General features: G+C 35.4%; 1 protein-coding gene across 4 annotated transcripts in view; it reads left to right on the plus strand.

The window, feature by feature from the left end:
- The window catches only part of Dscam3 (Down syndrome cell adhesion molecule 3), a 106,107-nt gene that overhangs the window by 18,862 nt on the left and 60,102 nt on the right, over window positions 1-27,143 (plus strand). For all 4 annotated transcript variants that reach the window (XM_072887548.1, XM_072887550.1, XM_072887549.1 and 1 more), the window contains exon 2: window positions 5,755-5,799. The gene's annotated coding sequence lies outside the window, so the exon portion shown is untranslated. The remainder of the gene's footprint in view (window positions 1-5,754; window positions 5,800-27,143) is intronic.

The following is a 27,143-nucleotide window of genomic DNA, read 5'->3' on the forward strand; positions in this document are numbered from 1 at the left end:
TGTCGGACAATGCATATATCGGCAAATATATTGTTGGAAATGGAAACGGTCGCGGAGAAATCAATACGAATTTTACCACATTGTCAATTTGTTGTGCTTTAATTATTCCGCGACGCGCAATCGCGATCGGACAAAAAACATTGGGACAGAAAACATGATAATCTATAGCGAGCATAAACGGCAATACGTTACAATAACGAGACTTTTATTGAAACCTAGAGGATACACAATTCTCTGTTCCTCTTTCTTTTTCTCTTCTCTCTATCTCCGTCCAACTCGTCCCTCTCGCCGGTGGAAAAAACTCCGCTGTGCCCCCGACTTTAAGCCGACGGAAGGACGCGCTTTAATTGGACTCGTTGAAAGCGACACGAGACAATACCTCATTGCTATCCATTATTCTTTGTTGAACTATTGTTCGTTGCCTATCTTCAAGCTCGTGGTTTGAAACATGCGCGTTAATAGCATCGCTCTGCAATTGGCAGAAACGCATGATCACGCTTCGTCTCGAGAGAAAGAAAGAGAGGCATTATGTAATTAATCATTATACAATTTTGCTGTAGGCAACAAATGTTATTCCAAGATACGGTTAATGTAATGATAGCTTCAATAGCTGATACTGATTTGATTTATTAAATATTTTATGTACTCTATTTTCAATTATATTTTCCGGATTGTTCCCTTCAGGATGAATCAGCTTTCATGATGCAGAGTCACGAAGAGGTCGCGATCGTAATTTCGGTCGAGACAAGATCGTGAGAATCCCTTAGGTTAAATCTAATCCGAGCAGGAGGAAGATTAATGGAGGTGACGTTACTTGTAGTTCACGTTTGCCCGTTTGTTCCTTCGAAGACTAAATGTCGACCTCAAGATTGAAACAAGAATAAGGCGGATGAGAATTTTAAGAACATTGATGGTGTTGGATTCATCTTTATTGCTCATATTAATACTAAGATCCTTAACTATGCAATGATTGATATGCATTATGATTCTCAATTAATCGTGTCACTTTCTTGCGAGCAAATGTCAAACGAGACAAATGTATATTTTAAAAAGTATTTATGATTTAATTTTCAAAAAAAAAAAAAAAAAATTTAATAAAATCAGATAGTATAATTTGACGGTCAAAAATGGTTGAAAGTTATACTGTTAATAAAATTCGTTTTATTATCATATAATTTTGTAAAGTGTCAAGCGTGTAATGAAGTATCTTTGATTATAAGAAATATAACAACGTTAAATCTTACGAAAGTAAGAGACATATGACCGAGTTTATCAGGCGCTGCTTCGCGAAACTTTGTTTTGCGCATCGGAAAATGTTCTCTTTCGCAAACAGGTAGAACCGTCCTTTTTGATTACGCGGTTTACATTCCGAATGTAATTAAGGTAACGAGTATAGTGCGCGTAGGAAAGATGGGAACGTGTTTCGTCGTCTCTCGATCAGTTTTTTGCTCGCACTCAAATGTCGCCTCCTTAACACAGTAAAGGTTTCCGAGAAGACAGGAGGGGCTGAAAAAGGGAAGAAAAGGAGAAGGAGAAGAGAGAGAGAGAGAGAGAGAGAGAGAGAGAGAGATAGAGAGTAGGACGAAAAGAGAATTGAAGTTCCCGACAGCACTCCGTGGGACCCTCGGGGCTGCGCTTAATTGGATCGAATCGAATCGAGGCAACGACGAGGAAGAGTCACCACCCGTACGCTCGTTTCGCGTCTTAAATTTCAATTATTTCGAGCTACGATCAGAGACCCTTGGATCAAAACGTCGGTTTATTTGTCGTTAATAAAACACGAACGCTTTCTCTCGGACTAGACTGAGATTAATTGGAAAAACTTGAGCGTTTGAACTGGCGAAAATAACCAACGCTCGATTTCCTGACAGAATATACTTCCCTCTTGAGCAGTATCTCTTTAATTTAAGTTCCATCTCTCTTTTTTAAGTGACGCGAACAATAGAATTTAACAATAAATAAAGATAATTGGAAAAATACTTTTAAAGAAGACAGATTATTTTTTTATATATATATATATATAAATGAGAAAACAAGTGTAAGAGATACAGAGGATATTTTATATGCACTACATTATGCAATAATGTAAAATCAATTATTACACTGAAGGGACAACCACGACAAACCACGAGAGAAATTTAATTTAAAAAGTAAGAAATAATATAAATTAAATAAGTTGTAAATTACTCACAATTACTCCGCTGTCGCCCAATGCCTCTTTTCCTCTCTTGTTTCTCCTTTGCTGCTCCTTTATGACACTTTCGCATGATACTCACGCAATTAATTACGATTATGCGCGCATTAATTGGTAGGATACGACGATCGCGCGACACTTTACACGGCACTTTCGATGCATAATCACGTGCAGCACGCACTTTATTTCATTGATGAGAGAACAACGTAAAAATTACGGCGCTTGAAAATATTGCGACGTTATACATATCTATTTTTAACAGGTAGTATATACTTTTGTTTTATGATAATTATTGCCTGACATTATAAGGTCTGAAGAGTATGAGTTGAACCATCAATATTCGAGAGTTGTGCAATATTCAAAAATATTTAGTTTAGTTTGTTGACTGTTTGCATGGCTAATTTTGAATAAATATCTCGTAAAATACGCATTTTGACAAATTTCAACAATGTATATTATACAAACGCCAATTTTATGATGCGCGATTGATAAATATATTAAAATGCAGGATTAATAACGAATGTACCTAGGTACTTATCATAATTGAACACATCGCGAAGCTGCTCGATCCGCCTCGTAAACGCAAACGTTTTGTTAATGACCGAAAATGACATTGGCGACTTCACTTTGATATTGCGCGATATTACGCGAGTTGAGTTAATGGCTAGTTGAGAGGCAATGTACCGTCCCGAAATATACAATCGAAATTCACGATATATCGTACGTGAAATACATAATATAAATCCTGCGAAATAAATTATTAATTAACGGTCGATATATCATCGGCTCTCCTTTACTTGAATTATTTGATCCGGTAATTGTATATTACTCCCGATAATGGTGGGCAAATAATGCTTAAATCGGCGAAAAATATTTTAAACATTAAAGAAATAATTATTGTTTTAAATATTGAGATCAAGCAATAATAATAATAATAATAATAATAATAATAATAATTATTATTATTATTATTATTATTATTATTATTATCATCAATAATTTATAATCACCGTTCCTTAACGCTTCGATTTTTTATCACGCATATTTAAAAAAAAAATAAATCGCAAATGTACTTTCGACAAATAGTCATCGTTTCCATATGTTTAATAATCATAATAATCGAATAATTGTAATAATCGAAGAAAATAATGGACCTTTCTCGAAGAATAATGATGATACACGAGCTCGCATACGCTGCTACTTGTTCACTCGAGTCTCACCGCGAGAATGATAAGATCACTGCCTCACGTAATTGCGTATAAGGACACAAGGTCGCAAAGGTTCGACAGTCTATACACATGACGTCATATCTCGGCGCCTGTTTCTTACGGCGCGTACATAATAGCGCGCTGTTGATATTCGTGTGACCTTCCACAGGCACTCGTAGATATTTGGAATAGTTCGTGACGAGAGTCGTATATATATTATCATTACCTTTCGAGACGCGCTCGCGAGAGGTACATACCTGGAAGACGTCAAACGCGAAATTATTAAAGTTATTGATTATTGGTCTGTGTTTAACGATTACACATGTAATATGGTATGCGATTATATGTATTATACAATTATATGTATCATCCTATTATCTGTCAAATACACGAGTCGGAAGTTTGAGTGATTCACATAAGAGGCGTAATACATGAATTGTTTGTTAATAATTAATTGGAAATTTAAGAAACGGTAATATATTTCGCATTAATTTATCTCGTAGCGTGTAAAATATTTTGTGGCGACAACGAAATAATAATACGGTATTCGGCATTCCTTTCTTATGACGTATACATAGCGCTATTGACTTTGACATTCTCGTAACTTTGTTGTTGCGAGGAGAAGGAGAAAAGAAGGAAAGATATAGCAACTTATTATCGTAGTACCTTTGGAGACGTGGTCGCCAGAAGTACTGAAAGAAGTCGAAGGCATGATTATTACAATTATTGATTACTAGTCAGCGTGATTCATGATTCGATGATATGAGCGACAACGGCTATTTATCGAAGTGATATTTCGTGTGATTTTTCCTTCGAAAAAATTCCTAAAAAATCGAAAAAATTCTTAAAAAAGCAACGTGAGATGGAAATTATAAAAATTGTAGGATTATGATAAAGCAAAAACAAATTAAATGGTTAGTGCATAATTGTAAAATGCTTTGCGAACGATATAACAATTTTTTAATTATTTTAAATACGCTTCAAATATATACATATATATTTCGCTTTGCGTTTCAATTTGAATTTTTCGCTTGTTTTTAAATGTAATTAACTCATTTTTACATCGAGAATTTGGAGTAGTAATACAAATTCGGGTAAAATAATTCACATAACGAAAATCTGTGATATATCGATCGTTTATTAATAATGCATTAATTTCGCAGGATTTATGTATTCGATATATATTGTTATTTAAAGATATGTTGCTTCGCTGATTACTCGTACGATAGATTTTTTATCAAACAAATCATATAAAATATATATCATTTCAACCAACGTTAAAATTTTGTTACGTAATTAACAAATTATTGACTATATATATTTATTAAGTAAACACGTTTTGTAGCGCAGATTCAAAGTCAATGCATTCACGGCATATTTCGTTAATCACCAAAAACTCGAAAATATCAATCTCACTTTAATATCGCGCGATAAGATTCGAGTAAACGACTGATCAAAAAATGTGCGTTGTACCATCCGAAAATGCATAATTCAAAATTCAATATTATTCACTATATTTTTCAGATATTTATCTTTAAACTTGAATTGTTTATTCACTTATGTGTGTATTTTAATGACGTAAATTAAAATACATACGTACCATTTTCTAGCAATAAAAGTCGCATTGCCGCACGTGAGTGGCACGTGAATTTGACTGCGTGATGTTCGAGGAAATCGTGACTTTACGCGACCGTAATTTTCGCATTGTTCTCGCATCGTAATATAATGAAGCGCGTGCTGCGTATGATTATATTATACATCGACAGTACTGTGCACTATATGAAAGTGTATTAGAGAGTGTTGTAGTCTCCTGATTAATGCGCGTGCGATCATAATTAACCGTGTTCTCGCGAGTGAATGTCATGTAAAAGTATCGAATGAAGAAGCAGCAAAGGAATAAAAAAAATGAGAAGCAGACTCAGGAAGCATCGGGCGATGGCGGAACAACCATGAGGTAATTTGTAATTTACTTAGCTTACTATTTGTTAGTAAGTAGTGTGAAAATTTCCGCGGTAAAATAATCAGCTTTATAGATTATTTTACATTATATAATAGAACCTAACACACATATATAAAATATTTTAGATGTTTACAATTTACAATTGGATTTTTTATATAAGAGAAAATTAGATTTTTAATTATGTTATGAATAATTATAGTCATATAATTTTATAATAAAAGCTTTTGCTTTAAAAAGTTTTTGATTCAGAGAATTTACGTTAATTTTTGTTATTAAATATTTGTTTTTATTAAATATGTTTAAAAATTCTCAACTGAGCGTAATAATTATTTTGGACGTACACTATTTTTTTTATATGTAAAATTTGAATATATTTTTTTTTTATTTTACAGATCAACGTTGTGTGCGCTACAATTCCGCCGTTGTGCATTGTACCGGTGAGTGTTAAATTAATTTCTATTATGTTTCTTACGAGGTTACAATCTTGTAATATAAAATAAAATGCGAATAATTAAAACAAGATGTAATGCGACTAAAATATATCACCCAGCATCATCTATCTTGACGATGATATTATCCCGGCCATCATAGTTATACGTTTTGTAGACTTATAAAATGCGTGGGTTCGTGGACTGTAATTTCATAAATATTTTACATTATCCTCGCAGAGACAAAAAGTGGCATGCATTTGCGCATAATCATGGCTCATAAAATGCTTTATATTATAATAAGTCGTGCGCTGTCGGTGATTTGTCGTAGCGCGAATCTCTTCGTAAAAAAGGTAATAATTAATAATTCATCTACATGAATCTCGTGAATATCGTCGTAAGAATTTTATGAATCTACGATAGAAAAGAGAGAGTGGGAAACCGAGAGGAGAAAAAGTTGATGAGCACGTCCGCTTCGAGGTAATTTCAATCTTACAACCGTAAGAGCGTTATTATTTTTTGATTGTCGGCGCGGTTAATCGGGAACAACCATCTTAAAGACAACTGGATTATTGTGTCTTATCGTTTCTTATCGCGAAAAGGTGGGTTTATAAGCATTTTACGGTGAGTTTTAAGCCGCGCTCATAAAACACCTTTAAATGGAGAGTAACAAAGCTCTCACTTTACGCTCGTGGTAAAATAAAATTGATACAGTGTTTTCTCGTGCATTCTTCTTCTGGCTAAAATTGCATAAGACATCGTTATTTATTGCGAACACGTAATATGAACAAGAATAATGAAAAAGTAGTCACGCTCGATCAAGATTTCCTGTCATCTTTAAAACTAATGATATATTTTTTAAATATATGATGCAGTTTATTTTATTTATAAGTTGCGTGTCTAAATCTTTATTTTTTAGATTATATGCATGTATATATAATAATGTTTACAAATTTTTAATCATTAAATCGCGATGTAAAATACAATTACTCCATATTATTATACAATCAGAACGTATACATTTTAATATTTAAATCGATCGATTTTTCGCAAATCTGATTTTTTTAAATTTCTAAGATTTTTTTATCCGTAAAACAAAGATAAACTTAAAAGGAGATTTGATGCTACTCCTCTCTCTTTCTCTCTCTCTCTCTCTGTCTCTCTCTGTCTGTCTGTCTCTTTCTCTTTCTCTCGATCGATAGATTTCGCGGATAACTAACTGGTTGTTACTTTTTGATCTCTTTGCATTCGTAATTGCCTTCACCGAGAGAGGTACGATGTGGTAAGAGACGAGACGAAAGAAATGGCGCCTCGTATTACGAAGGTCGTAGCGCGAAACAGGGGAAAGGAAAAAAATTGGATCGCAGCCCGCCCTCGCGTTTACGGGCCGTTGCGATATAAACGAGGGTCGTTAAATCCTCTCGCCTAGTCACGCAAGATTTTTCCCAATGGCCTTCACGGCATATCCGATATATCCGATAGCTCGATGCAAGAAGAGCTGCGACTCGAACAAAATGATTTTTCAAATTTGCTCCTCCGAAATACATATATATATGTATATATATATATATATATATCGTGTTCTTAGAATTTCGATCACAATGTATCAAAGGTACAACGTAAAATTGATAGAGCTTTACGAGAATATTATAATTTATGTAATAATCGTATAAAATTCATGGATTTAAAAACAAGATATTAAAATTAATAAATTCGATTCGACGGATTTTAAAATGTTTTAAGGCAAAATTGTTAAGATTTGCGAACTGAGAAACACGAGATTCGCGATATATATATATATATATATATCAAACTGAATGATGTATAGACGCGCATCCTGGGGGTTGGAAATGTATATTGACACGATTGCAATACGTTACGTGCATCTGGACAAATGTAAACTTACATTGCCGATTCGAGGGTGAGGAAAATGGCAGGAAGAACGTAAATACGGTGTGCCTTACGGCCACGTTTTCGGAGTACAGTAGAGTAATATAGTTGAAAATCCGAAGTATTGAATTCGACTTTGGAGAATATATATAGAGACTCGATAACTTGATGGAAATCGATTTGAGATACGTACACACGCACATAGGAAATACTCATTTACAAGGGCTGAGCTATAGGTCGCTTTTAATGAAATTTTGTTGATTTGGTAGGAGTTCGAGATATTTCATTATCGTGCTCGTCCGGCAAGCTTTACGAGATGTAATACTTGATTTTAAGCTTTTGAACAATAGCCTGTTTATAGCGATTAGCGGAAAACTTAAAATCATTAGCTCAAAGAACAACGCAGAATTATTAATAACTATTTTTTCACTCTCTCTCTCTCTCTCTCTTTCTCTCTTTCTCTCCTTTTTTGCTCTATAATATATATTACCTATACATTATGTAGATAGATGAAATAAAAATATATATTTTCTTTGCTCAAGATTGATGTTTTTTGCCTCAATTGTTTTCAACAAAATAAATTTGAAAAAAAATCAATATTTAAGAAATAAAAAATAACGTTTTTTCTCAAAACTCGCCAAGGATTATATCATTAAAATTATTTGTTGATTGATTAACGCTATTAATTCTTATATATCTGGACAATCTCTTTTTATCCAGTATATATGTATGCGTTTTTAACTTGCAATTTTTTTTTATTCAATATCTTCTTTCATTTCTTTCAGATTTAATAATTAAGATAAAACTCGCGTTTTTTAACTCGTTAAATTATTAATATAAAAATAATTTAGATAAAACTTGTATGTTTTAACTTGTTAATATATTTATATATATATATATAAGAACGATGCTCTGTAAAAATGTTCGTGTATTTTTTATGTGCAAGACTTGTTTCTTGACTGATGATAATTATTATTCTCCATACATATATTTTTGGTATAAAAATGATTAAAGAAAAAACTTATCAGCTTATTAATTCGCCATCACGCCACCGCCCACTATCTAGCAAACATTTCAGTGCTGCACCTTGAAACGACAGTCCTGTTTACGCGCTAATCGCTCAAGCACAGGTAAAAAAATGAGTGTCGCGAGTAATTAAGGATCACAAAATAAAAAACTTAAAACTCTCCGCAATTATCGCGCGAAACTGCCTAACTACGTGTAATCCACGTGGCGATAATATAATGCCTCAGTTATTTCCTTACGTTACTCGCTTAACCGGATTTAACAAGCGTAAAGGTATGAGCAAAGGAAGTCGGTAAAAGTAGAGGCTCATCGACGTTCGCGACGTAATTCGCCCCATTTGGGTACGATAATTGCGATTGCGCAGCTTAAAGGAAACTCCGGAAAGCCGACGGAGAGAGGAAGAACGACGGCTTTCTTTTTCGTCATTACGCGAAATTGTTTCTGCGTACTAATTGACCCGTATACTTTAAATGCAAATGTAATCGCGATACTTGAAAAATATGAAAGTCCGTCACGATGCCAACAATCTGTTGCCTCTCTCTCTCTTTCTCTCTCTCTCTCTCTCTCTCTCTCTCGCGAACACTCATTAGGCGTGAAACAGCAAACTGCTTGTAGATATTTATTATAGCGAAGATAAAGAGACGATTAAAGTTAATGGTCGCTTTATAAACTGCGAATTATTACATTTGCAAAGAAATGTGCTTGCTTTATCATTCTAAGCGATTATTACGATAGTAGATTTCAGTTTCTTTGATTGATTAGCGCTATTCATTCTTATATATCTGGGCAATCTCTTTTTATCCACTATATATATATATATAGTGGATAAAAAGAGATTGCCCAGATATATAAGAATGAATAGCGCTAATCAATCGTTTTTAATTTTAATTTGCAATTCTTTTATATCTTCTTCCATTTTTTTTCAAATTTAATAATTAAGATAAAACTCGTGTGTTTTAACTTGTTAAATTTTATATATATATAAGAACGATGCTTTGTAGAAATATTCGTGTATTTTTTATATGCAAGACTCGTTTCTTGACATCGCGAAATAACTGCAAACTGTCCAAACTTCAGCACAATTATATTCATCGTAGCGATCCTGTCGCTGCAAGGTATTATAGAGAATCGCGGTCCTGGCAATGGATGAAACTTTTAAAAGGCAACCGAACTCTCTTTTCTCTTTCTTTCTCTCTCTCTCTCTCTCTCTCTCTCTCTCTCTCTCTCTTTCTCTCTTTCTCAACCATTCGCGAGTGCTTGAAACTGTGCGGATAGCTTGGCCCGAGTCTGGCGTTTCTATGACTAACGGAAATCGCTTTAACCCCTTGTGGTCTAGTATAAGCGCATATCCGTCCGCAAACTTGTTTTGGTCGAACCTCGGGAAGTAGCTTGGCTGCTATTATCTGTGATATGGATTTCGTCGAGGCAAGCAATGTCGTTTTATGGAGTAATTAAATTGATAAAGAGTTCTTTACCCGTAATCTCACTTATAGAGTGAATCGATGGGTTTGAAAAATTTTGCGATAACGCGTTATTAGATATCTAATATAAAGTTAATCTGACAGTTCAAAAAATAACGTACAACAAATTTTTATATTTAATTTTTTAATTTAAAATTTTCCTCTTTTTTACGTGTTATAAATTTGATTAATAAAAAGTGATATTTCTTTTAATCGTGCTACATATTCTATAATATATAAATAAAAAATAAACATGCATGTATTATAATATATTATATTAAATATGCAATATAGAAAAAAAGTAATTGTAAATATATATTTATATAATGTGTGTATAAAAAATACAAAATTGCATTCGATGATGTGAGTGCAACATTGAAAAAGATTATGAAATTATTAAAAAGATTTAATTAGAAAGCGGATCCCGCGGATAGTCGTGTTGTCAGACGCCATCTTGGATGACCTTTGTGACAGACAGCTGGAAGCTCAGAGAAGCTGGGAGAGACGGCTGTCGTCGTATAAAATTAAATTTTTAACGAGCTCGCCGCGCTCGTCCTTCCATTTGGTTCTCCCGTTCCTAGGTAGTTTACGAAGTAAATATCTGCACATCGGTAATTAAATTCGATTCGGTAGTTCGTGGTGGCTGTAGGTTTCGGATAAGAGGAAATCTCGAGAGAACGAAACAACGATATATCGGGTGATTCGCTTGAAATTGCTTCCGTATTATCGAATGCGTTTAAGCAGTTTTCAAATTTCATCTTTATAATCCAATATTCTTGGAAAGTTTCGAAAATTCAAATATATAACAGGATAGAATTTTTTAAATGTTTTAATCATCAATACAGATAGGGGAAAATAATGGTATAATATCGTTGTTAAATTTTTTTTTTTTTTTTGGAATCAAATATCTCATCGTAACGAAAGAAATTTTGAAATATAAATTTCGAAATGGCGACAAAAATGTATCAATTATTTCAACTATGTGTACCGACACATACGTATTTCTCCAACGCGATTAAATTAATGTAACAAAACCAATAAAATATAAAAACGTGTATTGGCGTAAAATGTAACGGAAAAACGGAGGAAAAAAAATACATTGAACATAGGAAGCAGGCGGGCCTGAAATTTGTTTGCTCGGGGCGACAACGAAGAGAAGGAAAAGGGGGAGCCTGGAAAACCAGATCTAGCTCTACACGTACGTTCCGTAATGGTATACCACCAAGAAAAACGTCTGTTTGTACCGCGACGACCACTACTGGTACATCTTCTCGAAGCGAACTTTCCGCTCGTTATTTACCGCGAAACTATTTTGCAATTTAATGCCGTTGCCTCCTCGCGTCTTTCGTCACTTTTGCTCGCGCAACTCGACGAACGCAGGAAATGACGTTTGCTCTCGCATACACTACATCTTAGCGGACATCCTAATGTACCGCATCTTTTCTGCTGCGAACAAATCCGAAAAGTAGCGAGCGTCCTATCTGATGAGATATATGTACATATAACATTAGTGCACGAGCGGATAAATTCTTTGTGATTAATTTGCACGCGTAACATATAGCATTGTAATATTCATCAAAGAAATCTGGAATTTTATATTATCACAAAAAATTCTATAAATATATAAATATCTGAAATAAATGTAAATAAATGTAAAATATTAAAATAATAATAAAAATTTCAATTAATATGCTTTCATTTTTCCAATTATGTCATTTATATTTTCATTTGAAAGATTCTTTTTAAATCAAATAATTATTTTAATCAATGTTGAAAATTTGAGCAGCCATTGATATAAATATATTTTTCATAAAATTGCGCGAATCTTTAGAAAAAAATTCCAGATTTGTTCAAATTTCTTTTTATTTCAAAATTCTAGAGTGAATATAAATAATGTACACTCTCTCTCTCTCTCTTTCTCTCTCTTAAACGTCTTTTATTGAGAAAGATACGAATATATAAAGCGGAATACATCTGGCTGTATACAATGAAGAGAAACTTTCATCCTTGTATATATGACGATGGAAATATTTCGGTCATTGGAATAAAAAATTTGCCCCGATGTACGATGCGCCGCATTGTACCTGCGTTATTGATTCGTTCTACTTGCCGATAAATACAGTGCGTCCTCTGGGGAGTGAATTTTTTCTTTTTTTCGAACAGAATTGATCCCGAGCGCCGCTGCGCCGTGTCTCCAAAAAATATTCATACCGGACGTTGCGAGCCATCGGACGTTATTATCGTCATCCAACTCGTTATTCGATTCGGAATATTTAAACTGTTGGCTGGTAATGGAATAATGACATCTTCTCTTGATTATATGTTAATTTTATCTTCTTTCTAATACACTTTACATTCTGTTTTATAATTGTGATTATTTTATTTTTTTTTACAATCAATCATTTTTAATGCGTTAACATTACGTCGAATTATTAATGTTTCGTTTTATGGATGTTTGAAAAAGATATCGATTTAGCGCACAAAGTGTTACGAGAAAGTAGTCAAGAGGAAATACCCTATTCTCCGGATGATCCGTGCGCGTATTCTGCAACGGCGATGTCTTTCCATTCAATAGTGCAAGGTATATTTCGACGAACGAGAACATTGAGCGAAAATCTTTCGGTAATATAGTATATTTTTTATGATACGAAATATTTCTACGCGTCATTAAACATTGATTTGATATATGAAACTATTATGAAATAAAACACGGATATGTTGTAAGCTTCAGTTATTATCAAAAGCTAGAGAGATTCGTCGATCAGCTAATGATTATTCAACTGAAATTTTTTTCATTTTTTTTTTATTTGATTTGATTTTATTTAGCCCGTTCCAAAAAATCAATAGAAACAATGAATGAATAAATTACATTAATTTTATTATATATAAAATTAGCGCGGTAAAATCCCAAAATGATGATCGTTTCAAAAGAACGACAGAAATAACGAGTAAATTACATTAATTTTATAAATGAAATTAGCGCGATAAAACCTCAGAATGACGACTCCTTTTTAATTCGAGAGAGAGAGAGAGAGAGAGAGAGAGAGAGAGCTGTGGGATATACCAGCTGGTAATGCGAGGATTATATTCCGGGGATTATATCGAGCAAGATTATATCTCGTTTCCTTTAATCGCAAATGTTTTACATTATCTCTCGCAAAATCTATACCATTAGGATATGACGTTTTAACTATTAAAAAAAAGAAAAAAGAAATTTGACACGCAAATCTGCAAATATGAAAAATGTTGTGTTTCTTTAATAGATAAAATTTATTCAATTCGCGAGTTACATAATCTAATTAATAATCAAACTCAATTTTAATTTACATCCATTTTTAGAAAGGACTTTATATCAGATATTTTATTCTGTTTGAATATTATATTAATATTTAACATTATCATTGATTAACGATTAATATTTCCACCAGATATTCAACAAGAATTCAAACAGAGCTGGAAATCAAAGGCAAACTATAAAAGAGAAGGTAAATTGCGAGGGAGTCGGCTTTCAAATAGAACGACATAAAAAGGTCGAACTCATCCACACGAGATCGATCTATTTCTAGTAGTGACATGCGCAGCGACGGGGTCGTAATATATAGAATCGCGTGTGCGCGATTCGTAATTCGCTAATTACAAATTATTAAACAAATATATCCGGGTATCGGGATAGCACTCTTGAATAAACACTCGAAAGCGGCAATGACGATTATCGATGATAAAATCGGTCCTCACGCTCGAAAGAGAGAGAGAGAGAGAGAGAGAGAGAGAGAGAGAGAGAGAGAGAGAGAAAGAGAGAGACAGCGAGATAGGTGAGAGGCCGCGAGGGTGGTGAGTGGGGTGAAAGCGGGGGCGGGGGGAGGGGGAAAAGAGAGAGGGAGAAAACGTATGCATGAACGCGGCCGCTTGGTACACCTGGATAATAGATTTTGTACACGAACGCGCCACCAACCGGCGCGAGTAAAATACTGGTTGCGCTACTAATTGTCGTTAATAGCCTACTCTATACGGCCAGTTTTGGAATGAGGTTTTGTCACCCGCGCCCCGGCTGGCGCAACAAAAGTAATTGCGATTCATCGCGTCGCCCTCGCGCTCGTGTCATTCTCGTATCATTCGAAGATCGAAATGATCGTTTTTACACGAAAGCGCTTTTTTTCCCCGCCTGAAATTTCTCTTCTCCTCTTACATTTCGCAATCTCGTTTTTTCCTCATCCTTCTTACCGCCTGTCGCTTTCATTCGCCGCGCCCTGTTTCCCCTATTTTCTGCTGTCTTCCCTCGTTTCCCTCTTGTTTCTTTTTCCCGGTTTCACCAGGTTCCCTCGTTGGTCTCTACTTCTTGTCTCTTTTCCCGCTCCATTCTTGTCATTCTTTATCACTCTTTATCACTCTCTGCTTGAGTCTCGTGTTCGAACTTGGCGTTTTCTTCCCCTTTTCTCTCTAATAATTCTTCTCCTTCTTCTTTCCACATTATTTCTTGTTTGATATTTACTCCTTCGCATGGTCATTGAATAGTTTGCCGTGAGTAGCTACGATGTAAAAATGAGACGGAATAGAAGAGCGGAGAATCAAGCCAGAGAACTTCGTTTTAGTCGCGACTAGCGGACGGAATTTTCGTCGGGTCTGCTAAGCCTCTAAGCGGCTTAGGATTTCGTTGTACGCTTCATGAAAAGAACGAAAGAGAACTCGACGTTATAGCGGGACAAAGAAAAAAAAAAAAAAAAAACAATGTAGCTTTGGAACGAAAGAGGAGAGAAATTCTGTCTTTCCGCGAACAAAATGTATTGCAGGAAGTGTTGGTATTCCGACACAATCACGCGATTCCGCCTCTCCGGCGAGCAGTTCCGTTCGCATTTCTAATTTATTTCACTGTTTGTACTCTATCACACGATGCCATCTTTCTACACTCCGATTGTATAATCCGATTTTGCACTTAAACTATATTAGCATTAACTTACGATTATTCCTCGATTATCATGCTAGACAATATCGTCAAATGTATAAATCCTTTTTAATGAATAATGAAAAATTTTAGCGTAAAAAGAAAAGATTACATGCCTCTCGCGAATCGAGATTAATTTCACAGGATTAAAGGATTAAATTTACCAAAGTCGGCCGTTAAATGAATTGCTAATTTTGAATTTACCATGCCATGACAATATGTTATATGTCGAAGAAGATTTAAATGGGACTTTGATGGGGTTTGGCACCGCTTAAAAGTTTGGCAATTCGTCAGAGAATCAAAATTTTGTTGCGAGTTATTATTCTCAATGTTTATATATGTATTTGTAACGCGATATCATTGTGGCCGAGACTCTACTCCAGAATGAACGGAGACTCAAATACGAGAGATACGAGATTCAAATCCCAAATGCCATTCCTACGTTTATCTAAATGATATGTACACTGCGGCTTCTCCCTAGCGGACTCTATCTTAACACTTAGCCGAACGAGAGAAGATTTTCCATTTTCCGCTCTGCTGTACAATTGCGTCGCTATTCTACGATGCGCAATATAAGTAAACATTGAATTTAGCATTTCAGCCTCTACTTAGTTACTGAACAGATAAACTACATTTTTAAATATTATCCAATTATTTCACGTCGAGAGATAAAAGAAAGTAAAACACAGAAATTTAAATAAAATTATCAATAAATCATCCAAATTGATTACGTTTACTAAATGAGTGTACATAAGTTTTATTTTACAAATTTATTTTAAATAAAATGAAGATAATAATAAAGAGAAATATCATAGCCTGTCACAAGCTGATTTAAGATGGATAAGCAGTTAATTACAAATTTGAAGATGATAAAGTTTGTAAGTCTTAATTATAAATTAATACAATTGCAAATTGAAAGATAATAAAGCGTGTAAGTCATATTTTTCAAAAATTGATGCAAGACGTTTTTGTGACGTTTATTTGTGTCTCCTCAGTCGCTAATTTAAACTAAATGAAAGTAGAAACGTTGTGGACAAAGTCAACCAATTTTTGGCCAGCCAAACGTGTCACGCAAAAAATCGGGTTCTAATTTTTAACAGAAAAATTTTTTTGCTTACAAAAAAGTGACGAAAACAATCTTGCCGGGCCCAGGACTCTTACGTGACACGTTTGGCTGACCAAAAATTGGTTTAACTTTATCCACAACATTTCTACTTTCGTTTAGTTTAAATTAGGGACTGAGGAGTACACAAGTAAGCGTCGAAATGTCTTGCATCAATTTTTGAAAAATATGATTTACATCGTTTATTATCTTTCAATATGTAATTGCATTAATTTATAATTAAGATCTACAAACTTTATTATTTTCAAATTTGTAATTAACTGTTTATCCATTTTAAATCAGCTCGTGACAAGCTATGATATTTCTCTTTATTTATGTTTATAAAAGCGAGCTTTCTCCAAGTTTATTTTTATATTTGAATAATAATATAATTATTGCAAAGCACCGTGAATATTAATTTTTATTTCGGATTAGAATACAAAAAAGATTTCAGCGCAGCAAAAGTGTTAATTAAAATATTAGTCGAGAGAAATCGATATCTCTTTCGACTGATTGAAGTAGTCAGCTCGCATGTTCAATTTTCGGAAGCGTCACTCCTATTTGCGATGGGTGTCAGCAGGTAACGAGAACAACGGGGACAATTTCTAGTACCTTCGCATATACATAGTTGATGTAACGTGTATTTGGAGAACGTCCATACCGCAAGATATCTATGATCCGTTCACGTAACATCGTATACGCTTGCACACGCGTGCGTATGAGCCGTGCGTCACGTGCGACCGATGGTGCGATACGAGGGCGATACACCAGCATGATCAGCAGAGAGAGGAATAGAAAGACAGACAGACAGAGAGAGAGAGAGAGAGAGAGAGCGAGAGAGAGATAGAGAGAGCGAGAGAGAGCGAGAGAGAGCGCGAGAGAGAGAGAGAGAGAGAGAGAGAGAGAGAGAGAGAGAGAGAGAGAGAGAGAGAGAGAGAGAGAGAGAGAGGCCAATATCTCTGGGTCTCCAGGATGGTCAGACGTCCACGTATACGTACACGTACGGAAGCTAATAACGACGAAAGCGGGGTCAAAAGCCGACTAAAGGCCGATGGGACCAACTCCACTCTCTCCCCCTCCATCCGCTTAGTTTCAAGGCGCTCCATCATTATTGCGACAACGTTTGATCTACATGACGCGTCGTCGCACCCGGTAGATCCGCGTCTAGTTGCCGTAATTACGGCTAATGTGCCAGAGCCATGGCAAGCCATGGAACTCGCGAATGTTCAATATAATCCCTTCGATACGTTTAGATTTATTGACCGACCAGTGCCTAGTAACCGTAGGTGGTTACAAGGTACTTGCCACAGAATAAACGGCCAGTCGTCAGTAAATAATTGCGTGATATAAATATTTATTTTATTAAGAGTCTTTTTAAATAACTCTCTTTTTCTTTTTTTTAAAACCACATCGTTCTGACTCAGCGTGCTTCGAATTAATATACCTTTCTTGATGACATTTCGATAATTAATAAAATCCTGTTAAATCCAGATATATCGCAAACGATAGCTATCTACATACATCGGCGAGATAAAAAAAATATAAACAAAATAAGAAACAGATTCTAATGAGTTTAAATTACAAATTCTATATAAGGCTACAGCTGATAGGAAAATTAACGATACTGGTTTTGAACAAATAAAAAATTAAATCGAAGCGAAATTAATTATTAAACTTTATACGATAATCGTGTATTATTACCGAGCTTCACGAGACAATATTCTAAACGTTTCGATTCATCGATAATGTTTCCCGGGGATATCATTGGGGCTCTTGATATATTAGCGCATTATCGAGCTAATTTGAAAGTGATCTTTCGAATTAGTGCGCTCGCAGCCGCGGTTTCCGCGGCCGTGAGTCTACATCGACGCGATCGATGAAACGCGAGCTGATTTCGGGGATCGCTTTTGTCTCAGTTCGAGAAAGGTCCTCTTGTCGGGTCAAAAACTCACTGGTATAAATGTTTGGCCGTTCGATACAATCGCGCACAATCACCGCGGAATGAAAGAGAGGCAACGTTTCTCACGCTTCACTCGATGAAGCACATTTTTTCAGAGATAGTTGGACATTTTACCCTTTTCAATTTACTCAAAGTCTGCAACGTGATGATTATATTTACGCCGATATGTACATTTTCGAAAACTTTATAAAATAGAATTAGCATGTCGCGTGCATTATGCATGGGTTCGTGACTCGAAGGTGGCAGCCACGTTGTGTGTCTCCATTAAAAAATATTCCACGTTCTATATTCGCTCGTCTGTCAATGGAAGGCGGCGAGAAATATTTCGGACAAATTCAACATTATACGAACGAGTATCGATAAGGCGGGATAAAATTGTCACACTCGCGATGGCCGAAGGATTCGCCTAGAAATATCCTTTATCCGATCATCGGCTTCGCCGTCCCTGTATTCTTCCTGTTGAGTTCACCGAGAGAGAGTTGGAGTTCACTCCGTAGTTTATATTCCACCGGTGCCAGCATCTTTATCGAGGATCGGGAAACCCTAATTCCCCGGAGAATTTCGCACTAAGAATTTATGCCACGGAAACAATTTCCGATGTGCTCGCTCGACTGAAAAACTCTCTCTCAATACCCTTTAATTTTTTTTTTTTTTTTTTTTTAGACAGATTTAGGAGCGACGGAATGCGAACGTGTGTATAAGAAACTTTGCTACTACACGCATGCACGAGCAATGTTGAAATTTCATTTCACTCAAAGTTGAAGTTTTATTACGCACGATATAAATTGCGTTCAGATTAGAGATAAAATCTCGTGAATTTTATCGCGATATTTTTATTTTACTTTCTCAAAATCCAAACTTTCTTGCCATCAACTTTCAAGATGTATAATTTTGAAGAGTATTTAAAAGTTAAGAGACATGTGTCTGTAACAATCGACAAGTCAAAAATTTTATGCGCATTACACATACACTATTCAAAATAATTATCATAATAAACTTGATGCAACGATCGACATAATGAACCTAGTGGTATAAAGTATAATGGTATAATATAACAGGTCACTGAAGCAGAGACAATTACTATTGTCGTATATTGTTTGTGCAAAATATACAACAATTATACATTTCTAAAAATACGCCTTTTGAACAACATATCACAACATATATGATAAATTAAGCAGTTTTAATAAGTATCACATTTATCAAAAACGTAAATATTAATATTATTAAAAAATAAATTATTAAAAAAATATCAAGAAATATTGAAAATAGAGAATAGAAATAAAATATATATTCAAAAACATATATTCTATAATAATACATTTCTAAAAGTGCGCTTTTAAACAACATATATGATAAATTAAGCAGTTTTAATAAGCATCACATTTGTCAAAAACGTAAATATTAATATTATTAAAAGAAATATTAAGAAATATTGAAACAAAATAGAGAATAGAAATAGAATATATATTCAAAAACATATATTCTATAATAATACATTTCTAAAAGTGCGCTTTTGAACAACATATCACAACATATATGATAAATTAAGCAGTTTTAATAAGCATCACATTTATCAAAAACGTAAATATTAATATTGTTAAAAAATAAATTATTAAAAAAATATCAAGAAATATTGAAAATAGAGAATAGAAATAAAATATATATTCAAAAACATATATTCTATAATAATACATTTCTAAAAGTGCGCTTTTAAACAACATATATGATAAATTAAGCAGTTTTAATAAGCATCACATTTATCAAAAACGTAAATATTAATATTATTAAAAAATAAATTATTAAAAAAATATCAAGAAATATTGAAAATAGAGAATAGAAATAAAATATATATTCAAAAACATATATTCTATAATAATACATTTCTAAAAGTGCGCTTTTGAACAACATATCACAACATATATGATAAATTAAGCAGTTTTAATAAGCATCACATTTGTCAAAAACGTAAATATTAATATTATGAAAAAATAAATGATTAAAAAAAATATTATTAAGAAATATTGTAACAAAACAGAGAATAGAAATCTCACTTGCCACTATCAATTTGTCATGACATATAATGCGTGAGAAATTGATCGATTCAATAATCTACGCTTATTTGGACGATCCAGATCCCTTACTGCGGAGATAATGGAGGCGCGGAGTACCGGGTACCTTATCTCGGTAAACGGTCATTTATTACACCAGCGTATTCCGCGCATAGTATTCGCCTCGCTAAATCACGGGTTTCAACGGGATTACGGTGCACATGTACGAAGATAAACGTCTAACCCTCACCTTGTCCGCAACGCATGCGTGCGCGTGGCCTTGGCGATTAGGATAGCCTCCGTATTACGTAATATAAACACCTTATGATTAGCCTTAAGGGATTCCGCAGCCGCATCAGTAGCGATAAATTCGTCCTATTTATAGGAATAACCGGAGGGGCAAAGCAAAATTGTCGGGTCACGTCTATGTGGCTGGCTTAAACAGCCGCCGCAAGGGGGTGCGGATATTGGAAAGTATTTCATTGTGCGAAACGTTTGAGAGTCAATGGCCCGGCAATGCGTGCAGGCGTACCTACGTGGTTGTCGCATTACGCGCGACACAAAATGTTAGCCTTTTGTAGTTTACAGGTTGAATGGGAATTATTCGGGTGGGACAACACACCGCCAACATGCAATCGATGGTATATCATTTGTCGATTATCATTATCGAGCTCGCGTCGAGCGCTTCCAGCGGAAAAAGAGATCGCCAAATCATACGTTTCAACGTTGAAGACCGATTTTTTTATTTTAGAAAAACAAGATATAATTTGTCATCCGAACAAAAAAAAAAAGTCCAAATCTAAATTTCATTTTTGAATTTCAAAGAGTAGTAACATATACGTCACATATACATATGTATATCGTCATAATTTGCGTTTCAGCTGAAATAATTGATTTTAGATTCAGATATGTAAATGTGGATTCTACACTTTTGAAAATAATTTTTCCAATCACAATCGCATGATTACGGATGTAAATTCGCGTCGGAATGTTGCGCATAAAGGAAACATCGCGCGGTATGTAGAAGCGTCGAATATCACAATGGACACGAGCTCTGCCACTCAACTCGTTGTAACAATCGATTAACATGGTTTCTGGTTAGCGCAATAATATCTCGTTGAACTGCTCTTTGTAAAGGGAATGCCTGTCGACAGTATCGCAAATCGCGTATAGAAACAGGGCGAGGGAAAAAGAATCATCCCTATCGCGTTATCGATCTTTCGGAACGCGATACAAATTTTTGCATGTAAATCCATATTTTCTCTCTCCTCTTTGTATATTCATGACGCGGGACGCGATCAAAAAACGTAGGAATCCTACGGAGGTTTTCTTCGCCGTCAAAATATTCCCCCACACACTCGTTACATTTCCGTCTACCGCGAATGTCTCTCGACGTAGTCGACAGATCTTCCTCGACATTTACGAGACGATACATCAATGTCACCCCTAAAGATTTCAGTTCCCATGGCTTGGTTATCAGTCCAAATGTCAGGCAACAACAGCTGCTTGAGATATGAACTTACATTTCGAAATTAAACCCAAATTCGGTAGAATTTATTATAGCATAGGAATTAATTGCGTTTTAATTTCAGAGAAGGTCACATGTGCCTCTCGCAAGGAAATAAATTTATCTATGAAGATTGTAAAATCCGGCAATTATGATTATTCACTTCTATGACGAAACGCATGAAGATAGCGTATGTAGGGAGGGAGGAGTATAAATATATTTATCTCATGTAAATATTTAAACATTTGTTTTTCATATTCTGCGTGTCATCTGTTTGCTTTATTCGAACTCTGTCATATTTGTTTTCCGCGCGATACGTTTGTTATCTGCGATTACATTAATAGTGCAGCTGTCTAACATCTGTCAAATATACATTGAACATATTTTCCATCCACATTTATTAGCTTTTAATGTCAAATATTTAAGAGCTAATTTATTTTAACGCTTAACGATATAACGGTGTACGAGCGAGCGAAACTTTGCAAATCTTAATAAATTGGGTATAACCAAACACCTCTTTCTCCTCTCCCGGGAAAGAGATTGCCGCTAATACGGTGCGCTAAGAACGCGAGGATAGGGGTGTGACATTATCGATTTCTCTGCTATCGGGTGATCCGATACTTCGATAACACACGCCCGCTTCGCACCGTTCGCCAACGAAATGGGAGAACTTTTGACGCGCGATAAAAGTTGGCCGACATGACTGGTAAAGCTACCATAGGCATTTATCTTTCACAAACAGATCATCAATGTACGCGCCGGGGGTGGCGTTTCGACCAGATCATTAAATCTGTTTTTATCACGCGCTTGATCGTTTAATTGTTAGCCGTAAATTAAATTAGATCCGACACAGAAAGCTATAAAACAAATAAATGGTACAGTAAAAGCAAAGCCGAAATATATATTGAACGTCAGCGAATACGTTTAGAATAAAGCTCTGTACACACTGTACATAATGTCACCGCGCGCGTCATGTCAACGTCAAATATTTTTATATCAAATGAAGTAATATACTTACAGATTTAGACTTTTAGACCACTGCCAATATTGAAAACTCATATAAAAATATTTGATATTACGTTGACATAATAACGGGGACATCATGTACAGTGTCTAGATTTTAATCATGATAAATAAAAGAGAAAATGTACAGATTACATAAGAATACGGTAGTAGAATAAATTGGATAGGGTCAGAGTTGGTACGTTGAAAGCGAAATAAGCTCTGCGATATGTCAGACTCATTTTTTATCTTGCTTTTTATTTGTTATGTCGCGTATGTAAACGACGTCTTTTGCAAGGATTCATCTTTTCCAACGTGCGCTGTGGAAAAATTAAAGGGGACGGTAAATACGAGTCATTATCTCTCACAGGTCATAGTTCAAAGGAGTTCTCTCCTGCACCCGATTCTGAGCACGGGGTAACGGACACTAAAACTTTTGCACGTAATTAAAAAGATTATATATCTCATTTTCGAATTAACACTTTTATGTTTACGAGATAAGCGTGAAAATTTTATCGATAACGTTGACGCAGGATAAAATATCGAATCAATCGAGTCGCAATCCCACCGATGACGAATATCGCCAACCGAATATCTTCCGTTTGTGTCGGAACGCGATTTGTTTCGCGATTCAAGCGTTTCGAAATATACGAGATACGAATTTCTTTCCATTACTTTTTCTTCTTTTTTTTTTTTTTTCTTTTTCTTTTCGTCAGACAACGAATCAGATAAGACCGTAATGCGATGTTCCCAGCAGCAGCTCTTTGCCTCGCGTGTAGTTAAGCGACGAGAAATCACCGGTCCGGAATACCACCACCGGCGACGACGAGAGGGTGGCGACTGGGGGGGAGGAGGGTACTCGGTGCACACTTCCATCGTAATTCAGCGAGAATGGCCATGCCATCAAACGTGACGATACCGCAGCGCAACCTCGAATACTCGTACATGTATATATACAAGGGGGCGTATGCGAGTCCTGTATTATAGTGAATTTGCAATATTCCCCAACTCGATCGAATGGCGTTGAACGTTCATGCTGGCATATTCGAGCATAAACGTCTTTCATTCTTGTCTCCGCTGTTACTAACGTAAATATCCTGACTTAAATATAGAGCTTCGATCGCGACAGTCGCGAACCGCGCCACTTTGTTCCTATTCCGGTAATGCAAATGGCTTCTACCGAGTACACCCGATATAATCGAATACCCGCTATGCGATTTAGTTTACCGGAGTTAGTCGAAGGAAATTGCCTGCGGGATAACAAATTAACGTTGGCGATATCAAGAAGGGGCTATTAGAGATACTTGTAAACTCTATCGTTATTACCTGTAATTTTTGTTTATATAATTCCCTTTATAAATGTAAAACGAATTTTAATTAAAATGAATTTCTTCAATAGAAATAATATTCAAAATTTACCATCGCAAATTCAATTTTTTTAAAAAATCTTTTTTTTTTTAATAATTTATTCTAAGAAATTCCACTGATTAGAGTTTGAGTTTCCTAACTCAAGATGATTTCATTTCGTCTTCGACAATTAATGAAGGCGATGAAAAGAAGGGAGGGCTGTTTCATTCCTGACCCCGCGCACTTAGGGTAAACTAGGATATGATCACTGTACGGAAAAGATGGCCATAGGCTGTAATTTTTTCAATAATCGCTACATAGCGCGCTTTTTTAGTCATTATCAAAGATAATCGATATTTACAGTAATTTATGTGCATATATTATTCGAAATAACGATTGTGAATCTTACATGGTTTTTTACTTTTGACTACCTGCAAAGTTTTTCATTTGTCCACTAAAAACTGTTATAACGTCGAATAAATTACAGTCAAGCTATCGTAATCGACGTTAGACATATTATAAAGATATGTAAATTGTTATATGACCTATAATTTTTATTTTCATTTTCACTATTTTTTTATAAATATTATGGTCATCTTTTCCTTAAAAATTGGGTAAAATGGCCAATGCTTATGTTGTTTACTATTTTGTTAATATAAAATTTCTATTAAATATTTTCCTTTTAATTTTGATAATATTACGTAATTTAAGCTTCAGTGAAGATAATAATATATCAAACACTATTAAAAAATAACAAAAATAAAGGCATGTATTTTGCATTTTAAAAAACTATCTTACCCGAGTTTTTACCCTAAATGTAGAACGAATTTTAATCAAAATAAATTCCTTTAATAGAAATAATATTCAACATTTACCATCGCAAATTCAATTTTTAAAAAATCTTTTTTTTTTAAATAATTTATTCTAAGAAATTCCACTGATTAGAGTTTGAGTTTCTTAACTCAAGATGAATTCATTTCGTCCTCGACATAATGAGGGCGATGAAAAGAAGGGAGGGCTGTTTCATTCCCGACCCCGCGCACTTACATTGCCGAAACAGTTCGACGTTTGTCCGCCTGTCATTAATGTATCGCCACCCCCACGACGTACGTTAACATCGTGGCGGGTGGTACATGCACACATATACACACACACACACACACACACACACACACACACATACAATTCGCCACGAGCGGTGCTATGCGCGTCGAGCAAACACCGGTTCGCAACACGGTAAACATATCGGTGCCCGCGCGGTGCAGAAGCGGACGTGGACGGGGGGCAAAAGCGACGGGGGTTGAAAGCAGAGCGAGCGAGTTTGCGGGCCCCGGGAGCGCGCGTGCTCGCTCTCTCCACGTCGGTCGGTGTGTCGTCGAGTAATGAATAGGACATAAATCTGCGGAGCTTCTCTCTGTGCCGGTAACGTCCCGGGATCTCTCTCTCCCTCTCCCTCTCTCTGTCTCTCTCTCTCTCTCTTTCTCTCGTTCTCTCATCTCTCTCTAACGCCATTTACGCGTCTATAGACCCGAGCGAGTGAGCGAGAGCGTACGACAGGACGGCGGCAGGGAATTTTCCATCCAGAGCGACGCGAGTGGACGTAATGGACGTCCACTTTTCCGAATACGCGTTCTTCCGTTTCCGCGACAACGCCGCAGGAAGCGACGTAGACGGGTGGGTTTTATTCGTCAGTGGGTAAACGATGGCGGCTCCGTCGATGAAACGACGGAGGAAATGCGCTTTGCGCACTTTTTTTTTATGGCCGGAAAATCGCACGTGGGTATCGGTTGCTTTGAAAACGCTCGTCTATTTCGTCGAGTTTATATAAGTAACAGAGTTACACTAATATTTACCTTTTCCAACGACAAGTGTGACATCAAACCACTGATGAAGCCAGTCAGTGATTTGTCACTCGCGGATATATATTTTTTTTTTTTTTTTTTTTTAACTCGAAAATCTCACTCTGGAAATAATTGAACGAACGGAAGAAAAAGACACACAAATTTATTTTTCGCGTTAGGGTAAACTAGGGTACAATGGCCATAGGCTGTAATTTTTTTAATAATCGCTACATGCGCTTTTTTAGTCATTATTAAAGATAATCGATATTTACAGTAGTTTATGTGCATACATTGTTCGAAATAACGATATTGTGAATCTTATATCACATTTTTACTTTTGACTACCTGCAAAGTTTTTCATTTGTCCACTAAAAACTGTTACGTCGAATAAATAACAGTTAAGCTATCGTAATCGACGTTAGACATATTATAAAGATATGTAATTGTTTTATATGACTTATAATTTTTATTTTCGTTTTCATTATTTTTTTATAAATATTATGACCATCTTTCTGTCACTATGGTCATCTTTTCCTTAAAAGTTGGGTAAGATGGCCAATGTTGTATATAGCTTATGTTGTACTATTTTGATAATGTAAAATTTCTATTAGATATTTTCCTTTTAATTTCGATAATATTACGTAATTTAAATTTCAGTAAAGATAATATGTCAAACGCTATTAAAAAATAACAAAAGTAAAAGTATGTTTTTTGCATTTTAAAAAACTATGATCATCTTACCCGTTTACCCTATCAGATAACGCCTGTCAATATAAACCTTGAATATTATCTCTCCTCTTATCGAGTTCGCTATTCCACGTATACCGTATCTTCGTGGACATCCGGTATATTACTTGGGAGCTGCGATATAACGGCTATCACTGGAAAAGCAGGGATGCAAATTCTAGATCGACTCGATCACAGGCCAATACCCGCAACGATATTACTTTCTGGTCACTACGGTACATCTCGGAGATCGTTTCCATCTCACCAGGACTACGGAGAAGAGTACGTAAAGAGGATTCGCTTCCGTAGTCCGGAAGCGGGATAAAGCGAGAAAGACGAACGGATCGACCAAGCGGCAGGTTTAATTTCCGGTCGGATAAATTCTGAAGTGGCGAAAAGCTGATCGCGATTCGTTGGAAAACGTTGGGAAAACGTGCCGCTCTGACGGAGCAAATTTATATAAATATTGTAGAGGATCCTGGGGAAAATAAATAAAATGTTG

Source organism: Anoplolepis gracilipes, chromosome 3, assembly GCF_047496725.1.
Source record: "Anoplolepis gracilipes chromosome 3, ASM4749672v1, whole genome shotgun sequence".
NCBI classification, from domain to species: Eukaryota; Metazoa; Arthropoda; class Insecta; order Hymenoptera; family Formicidae; genus Anoplolepis; species Anoplolepis gracilipes.